The sequence below is a fragment of the Crocodylus siamensis genome, chromosome 6 (assembly GCF_052110815.1).
Source record: "Crocodylus siamensis isolate JL-2025a chromosome 6, ASM5211081v1, whole genome shotgun sequence".
Classification (NCBI taxonomy): domain Eukaryota; kingdom Metazoa; phylum Chordata; order Crocodylia; family Crocodylidae; genus Crocodylus; species Crocodylus siamensis.
In genome coordinates this window covers 23434045-23442469 of record NC_143400.1, presented here as the reverse complement: position 1 = coordinate 23442469, position 8425 = coordinate 23434045, and positions in this window count along the sequence as shown.

Genomic DNA, 8425 nt, shown 5'->3' with positions numbered 1-8425 from the left:
ATAATTGCTTACAATGTGCCATGGTTAATGCTGATCGCCACGTTCAAAAGAATGCATTGGGGCATCAAAGAATAGAGGGTCCTTGGTCGCGGATTCAAATAGATTATATAGGTCCTTTGCCCACCACGAGTAGAGGGAATAAATACTGCCTGGTAATAGTAGACCCCTTCTCTAAATGGGTGGAAGCCATCCCTACTAAAATCAACACTGCCTCTGTCACTGCTAAACAGCTTTTCAACATAGTCTTCTCAAGAATGGGAATTCCCCGAGTAATTGATTCAGATTTAGGATCTCATTTTGTGGGAGATGTCATGCAAGAGCTATGTAAGGCTCTAGGCATTAAGCAACGTTTCCACATAGCCGGACACCCTGAGTCCTCTGGACAAGTAGAACGAACCAATCATACTCTGAAGGAAGCTTTGAGAAAACAGGTAAAAAGCTCAGGAAAAGATTGGGATGAAAAATTACCAATCATCTTGATGGCTCTAAGAGGCTCTAAGGCAATACATGGGTACACTCCCTTTGAGGTCATGACTGGACGGCACATGCGCATGCCAGAAAGCTGGTGGTTGGGAGTAGAACTGCCTAGTGCCTGGGAAGGGAAAGTGGTGACAGACGAATGGGTACAGACCCTTGTGGAAACAATAGCTGCGCTACACAAGCAAGTGGCAACACAGCTAGGCATAATACAGCAAAACACAGACAAGAAGCTAGGATGGGGAAAACCTCCTTTAATATGGGAAATAGGCCAACCAGTAATGTATAGGAGGTTTTCAGCAAAGGAACACTCTCTGACTCACACCTGGGATGGTCCTTGCTTTATTGTGAATAGAGCCAGCCCCAATGTTTATCAGGTTGAAATCCTGAATGGAAAAGGTAGAAAACCTTGGAGAAAATGGTTTCATTCTTCACAGCTCAAAGAATGGAAGGGTAAACCACCGGGCCGTCAAGGAATAGGGTAAACAGTCTTCTCTATCCTGCCGGCCACCCTTCTTGGCTAGCAGGAAGGAACGGCTTTGAGCCGTTGGAAAACACGCGTCGGATAGGCCTGTCAGTGCCTACCCCGATGTTGAGGCAGGAAAAGGCCAGAGGAGTGCTCAACTTGTTATGACCACCCTCTCGTAGACCAATGCTCCACTTTTACCCTGCAATGTGATCCCAGCTTCTCCCAGTATATACGGGGGGGAGTATGGGAGTTTGTTTTTCTTTTCTCTGTCCCCTCACAGGTCTCCAGACGTGAACTCTGATGTCCCATAGCTGCACCAAAACACTGCTGTATCTGGAGTCCCATGCCCAGACTCTATTTTGCAAATATAGAAGTTTTTGCTAATAGACTGTCATATGCCACTGAAAATATGGGGAAAATGGGAACTCCATTAACTGCATCTTTAAAAATGTTAAGTGAGGAACAACAGCTAATAAGTAAAGTATTTCCTGGGTGGGAAGACCTCATAGAAGGGGATGAAAAGTTATTGATGTCTGGTGTACAGTCTCTCCAAAATAATGTATCATTGGCTTTAGCATGTGAGCAAGCTCAGGCTCTCACCCAAAATGTCATCATGGGAATGATTCGGCAAGCCATGATGGGACAAATTCCCATGGAAGCAATCAACCTGATTCGGCCCCATGCAACGGAGGAAGAATTAGTCCTCCAGCCCTGGTGGAGATTAGTTAACGCTTCGTACAATCACCACCAGCAAAGCTTGCAGTTATTCCTTATAACTGTGGCAGGCAAGGAAGTTAGAACAATCCACCCAGTAGTCCCATTAGGATTGCAAGTTGATGATAGCTCAGTGATGTACTCCAGGGATCATAACATTTGGGCCTGGCAGAAAGACTATAGTAAGATCTGGAAAAGTCATGCTAAGCTGAGGCTTCTTCACAGCAAGTAAAAATCCAAAAACCCTGATGCTGCAATCTATTGTTTCTGAAGACACCAAGAGAGATCCCATCAAGTATATCTGCTATCAAGCTGGATCCAAGTAGATGTTTCCTGAGTATCAATCAAGTTCCTGAGATATTCCACCCAGATAACCCCTTGTCAATAGAAAAGACAATTTGATTTACAATATTGAGAATGCTTGAAAGAAACTGAACTGAGGGTGTAAAAATCTGTAAAAGAAGCAGCAGTGTGTGTGCTGACACCACCCGCTTTCTTCTGGAGAGGCAGCGCAGGAGGCAGATCGTCTCCCTTCAAGGATGGTGCTGAGAACTTTGACCTGTCGGCTCTGCAGCCCGAGTGCCTTGGACTGGGGAGATCCCAGCTCTCTCTCTTTTCTCTTCTCTCTCTCTCTAAGCATAGATTTCTGAACTTGAACTGTATTAGTTAAGCTTGAGCTAAGTTTCCCCAAATACTTTGTGAAACCAGGGTATACTGTGACTGTTTGTGTTTGTTTTTCCTTTGCATGTCTATCACTACTAGTGTCATTATATATTTCATCTACTTAGCAATAAATAACTTTTATAGTGAAACTGGTGGTAACTGGGTATATTTTGCCTTCTTTACTTCTCTTTCCCCACTTGCTCTGTAGCAACGCCCCTCTTACCTAAGCTAAAGATCCCTGTGAAGCCTAGAAATACTGTGGGGTCTGCTCATCAAGAGACTCAAAGATTGGGACGTGCTGAGTTTGAAACACATCAGGGGATCAGCTTGTACAGGCTGATTGACCCAGTTTGGCTCAGACGTGCCCTAATGAACTGAATGCTGGCCCATGAGGGTGTCATCTGGACACCCAGCCGGATTCAGAGGTATTCTGTTTAATTGTGTGCTTGTGTCTGACTGTGGTTATTGTTGCTCCGATGAACTGATTCTTGGTACATGAGGGTGTCAGCCTGTCCCTGCTGATCAATCCGGCCAGGTCAGACGTGTCACGTTAATCCATGTGTGTTTGTGTGTATGACTGATTTGGGGACTGGAGGAACCCAGCCCCACTGAACTGAGTCCTGCAAGATAGCTCTATTGGGGGGTGAGGGCTTGCAGGGGGAGAGATACAGCTCCATAATTGAAACACAAGCAGCACATTGATAGAATTACCAAGACCCTAGCCCTAATAAATGAGCACACCCCAAAGTAGCGGGCAAATCTGGTAACAACGTGTCTACATGTTCATACACTAAGGCATGTTAATATGATGTGTGGACCGACTTGGGACTAAAGTTAGTCCAAAATCAGTTGACACACTGTGTTAACGTGATCTGGTGCATCTACGTATGCATTAAGGCGCTTTAGTCATTCACACCTAAATTTAATACCTGCTTTTGCAAGTATCAAATTTAGGCATGAATAGCCTAAAATTGCCATATTTAAGGTGCGTTAAGGGTGTGTGCATACAGATCCATTCCCTTATTACACCTTAAATCAAGCTAAAGTGCCTTAAATTGGCATGTGTAGATGTGCCCGAAAGGAACCAATCGGGTGGCCGAAAGCAAGTTGGACTGAGGAATATAAGCCCAGTCCCTGAGCTGGAAAGTGCCAGTCTGGCCCTGAAGGCTGCAGGGTAAGGAGATCTGATGTAAGAGGGCTGCAGGAGGTAGGCTAACCAGTGCCCAGCCACTGCCAGAGAGCTGAGAAGCAGCAGCCAAGGGGAATTCCTAGTCTGTAGGGAAGTATTAACTCAGGGTTGGGAGGGTTTTGCTTTGGAGCCAGGAAGCTGGCACTTGTATTTTTAGTTAGATTGGCTGGCACTTGTATTTTTAGTTAGATTGACCTATGGACTGGGATGGGCTGTAAGGGGTGAAGAGGAAGTGTAGACAGGGATTCTTGAGAGTGCTCCCCTGCAATAAGCACCAGAGGTCAGGCCCTGCGACAGAGGGGCAGAGACTACTGAGGTGCAAGTAGACCCCTAGAAAGGAGATTGCTATTCAGGCAAGGCCAAACCCAGGAGGTAGAGGTCTTGAACAGTAGGCTCAGGTGAAGGGTGTGGCCAGAGAGGAAAAGGAGGCTGAGGCTGTGACAGCTGAGACCCAAAACAATTGCCCCAGAAGCCAGTGGGGTGTACCCCTTAAAGGGGAAATACTCTGAGAAGGGCAAAAGGCCGCAGGTCAGATCAGTCTACCCCAGAAGGTGACAACCAACCCTCAAGGACCCCTCCTATCAGCAATGAACAACATCAAAGTCATGGCAGTTGAGTGACAGGAAGCAAAGTGGGGTTAGGAAGGAACTGGGCAGCGGGGTGAAACCCTAATCAACCCTTTTTGGTCAGGAATTGCAGTCCTCCTCCTGCAGGGGGCACGGCCACATGGAGACCCACTGCCGACACCCAAGGGAGGCACCTCTCACCAGCACTGCCACCTTCCACCACTAGGGAACGCCAAACATCTGCCTCCTCGCTGCCCCCCACCTGCTGGAATTCCCGCCCCCGCCCGGCAAATGCTGTTTTCCCCAAAAGTGAATACAAACCAGGCAGCTCAAAATATCTCTTTCCTCATTTCCTTTAACGAACCATCAGAGAATAAAACCAGCGTGGAGCCCGAGGGCACCGGGACAAGGCATGGCAGAGTGGGCACTCTGGGCTTCATTGCCTTTGCGTGGGCTGAGGCTCAGACATGAAGCATTGCTAGGATCAGCCCAGTGAAGGATGGGAGCAGGAGTCTGCCACGTCCCGGGGCTGAGTTGACAAATGCAGTGGCTTTTGTGCACTCATGTAGCTCTGCCAGGATACCAAACTTTTTGATGATGTCTCCAAGGTTGCAGGCTGGAGGCGTTGCACAGAATGTCTGGGAGTTTGGAGGCTTGGCAGCATCTCAAGATAGGAAAGGAGAGGGATTGGTGTCAGGATATATCCATTCCTCTATCCAGTCCCTGTCACTTCCCTTCCCCTTACACCACTCAAGACCCCCAGCAGCCTGACTCTACTCATATTCCCCCAGCCCTGCTGCACCCCAGGAGGAGGAAGAAGGTCATGGAGTTACCAGGTTTCGATGGAGCTATGTCAACTATGTTCAGGCATTGAGTCTCCTCTCCAGCGCAAGCCACCATGAAATCATTGCAATTATTTGTACTCCCTTGGCTTATACAGGTGGGGCAGTACAGCCCATTGGGGATGATGTTCTCTGCAGGCACTGCAATGAATAGTGCAAGAGGTGTCAGCTCTTGGGTGCACCAGACAACCCCGAATCCCATCCCCAGGGACATCAGCTAAGGGCACAAGCTGCCCCTGATTAGATTCCCACCCAGCCCAGGGATTCAGTAAGACTCACTGGGGCACTCCCAGCAGGACCAAAGGACCAAACAGGCCCTGAGTGGCTTATCCTCCAGGGTGGAGATGAACCAATGGCAGAAGAAACAGAGCTCGGGGGCTGAGGGGCAGGGACCTGGTTACGTACGTTGAACGGAGGTGGGCTTGCAGGAGTCCCCGGTGCAGCAGGAGAAGGCTATCCTATATTTCACTAAAGAATGAAAGATGGCTGGATTCTGTTCACAGGTGCGGGAGGTCGTGCAGCCCCTTATAGTAAGGATGTGCTTCAGTGAGCCTATAATGGAGAAGAAGGAGTGGAGCACCTCTGACATGTCCACCCCAGAGCCCTGCTCTGAACAGGGAAGGTCCTTGCCACACCCTCTCCCGGAGGGGAAATGGAGGCAGAAGCAGGAAGCTGGGACATACCTGAGGTCACAGAGACCCTGGCGTAGCACCCGGGGGTCCAGGATTCCACCTCTGCTGCTCCCCCTATTCTGAGCCTCCAGGCCCGCTGCCCTCCACGGGTGGGGGAAGAACCCAGACATCTGGCCTCCCAGATCTCCCTACCCTTACCCCGACTCCACACTCCCTCCCCAGAGCTGGGAGAGGACACAAGGATCCTGGGCTCTATTATTCAATTGCTGCTTAAACACTGGACTCACCAGGGTCCTGGCCTCCTGATGTTTCTATCAGAGCAAGGAAGCACCTGTCTTCTCCAGAGGCACAGGTCCTCACTGTACCATTGCAGGTGTTGCCTGTACTACTGCAAACCTCACACTGCAGACAGGTCCCTGGAGAAGTAAAGACAAAATGCTCCATCAGGATCTGGCCCCTCCCTGACCCAGGGCTTAGACAGGAAGCCCAGGCCCAGCCCCACTCCCAGTCAGCTCCCAGTCCCTTCAGTCCCCAGACCCTGAACTGGGGTGAGCTAGCCATGCTGGGGATCTGGAGGACAAGCCAGAGCCACTGAGACCTCCTGGGGACTTCCACGGGGCAATGATGCCAGCCTCAGCTCAGGCTTGGGCATTTCATACAGGGACAAGCTTGTCTAGGTAATGGTGCCTCTCACCTGCAACCAGGAGAGTAGAGAGGAAGAGGAGGATGATAGGAACCTTCATCACAGGAGCAAAAGGTGGCTCAGGGGAGGTCCTTTGATACAGCAGACACTCTTAATGCCAAATCCTGAACGAGATCAAGAGGATTGCACAGGGGGCCAGAGTCATCAAATCATACAACTGGAGAAGTGGGGCTGGAAGGCGACTCCAGACGTCACTTCTAACCCAACGCCCTGCCTGAGGCAGAATCAGCCCTGTCCAAACCATCCCAGACAAATCCACAATTTGACCTCTTAGCAAAATGACAGTCACCCTGACCCAGAACAAGAACCTTCCACAGGTCAAGCTGGGAGATCACAGCATCTAATGTCCTGCTGCTGCAAAAGGTTGTTCATATGCATCGAAGAGATCTCAGGCAACCAGTCACACCCCAATAGAGGAAAGGTAGCACCCTCCCAGTCCAGACAGATCTGATTAGGGGGAAAAATTCCTTCCTAACTCTAAATGTGGCATCAGTCTGACCCTGAACAGAGGAGCAAGACCATTGTGCCAGGATGCTCTGGCTTTTGTCTCAACAGGAGCACTGGTACAGTGCAGTTGCCATCCCCAGCCTGGGCTCTAGCCAACATCCAGTGCCTCTAAGTGAAGCTTAAAAACACCCTGACATGTAGCAGGAATGGAGGGGGAAGGGGGAGGGCAACCAGGAAAGCCCAGAAGCCAGGAAAAACCCCACAGTTGAACACTGTCATTGCAATGCCTAGATCTTCCCTGACTAGTGGCTGTCCATGGGGTGGGGAGCCAGGACTTGTAGTCTCCATCTCTGACTCTTCAGCTGAAGCAGAATCTACTGATTGGGAAGGAGGATCAAGAACCAGGACTCCTGGGTCCACTCCCCACTTGGGAGAGCCTAAGTAGATCATGCAAGCAGAGAAAAGCCACTTACCGAGTTGCACTCACCAGGGCTTTGCGGTGGGTCCCTGGAGCGCACAGGGAGAGAATCCCGCTCTGGAGAAGAGACCGGTGACTTTGCTCTCTGTCCTCTCTGACTCACCCAAGCGCCAGTCTGGCTTTCTCTTTCATTCTGAGGATGGGCTGTGTCAGGGACTCTGATAAGAGAGAAATTTGAATGGAAGACTCTCCTTGTCACGGCAACCACACGTTATGAGCTCCTGCCCCTGCGGGGAAGAGGCTGGGTTGGCTTCCAGGCATTAGGCAGGTGCACCTCACAAGAGATGTTTGCCCCTCCTGTCTGCTGAACCTGGAAAATGCCGTGGCTGTCATCTTGCCAATGGAAGCTGAAAGTAGCCAGCTGTCATTTAGTGTGGAAGAGGAGCAGGCCTACAACACAGAAAATAGAGGAGGACCCTGGAACATGACCATGTCTCAGAGGTGTGGCAGTGACCCACCTGGTGGCCACATGGCTTCTGACCCACTCATCTTCCCCGGGTGCCCTCACTTTTCTGTTCACCTCCCAGGCTCTGATGGCATTACTTCCCTGCTGAATGTAGCAAGCCCAAAATGTACAAGTCATTTTGTGCTATGAAGCGTGTTCTGGCTTCGTGCTGCTGTGTATCTTGTTTGTACCATATATTGTGCCTCCTCTAGGACTCTCATTGTGCCTTATCTCAAGATTTCTCAAAAGGACCTGTAAAACCAATTTAATGACTTTGGTCAGATCCAGGAGCACTGACCACCTTTAAATCGACTGGACTGCATTAGCAGTGTTTCAATGATGCTGCTTCTTGATTGGGCCCAATGATGAAGTCAGAAAAGTTATTTAAGGTTCAGTGCACCTGGGTTGGAGACTCCTCATTTTTTCCTCTGGGTCGCCTCTGTGGAGGGAAAGGGGAATGCTGGGATGCTTGCTGGAGCCCGAGCCCAAGTGGTACAGAGCATCAGGGTTTCGAGTCAAGTAGCCATGTGGGGTTTGGACTGGGAATACAAGGCAGGAGCTGGCGGCTCTCCCCCACAGCCACTCAGGCAAGAGCAAAGACTGATGCTCCACAGGAGCTCAGTGAAGGCACATAAATGAGAATCCAGGGCAGGAGCCGAGATTGACACTCCCCAGCAGATCAGTGCAGTCGCATCAATTCACCCAAGGGCCCTTCCCATCACAGGGAACCCAGCGTCCCCCAGCAGACAGCGACAGTGAGGGAGACAACGCATCCAAATTCCCAGCGACTGATCTCTTCT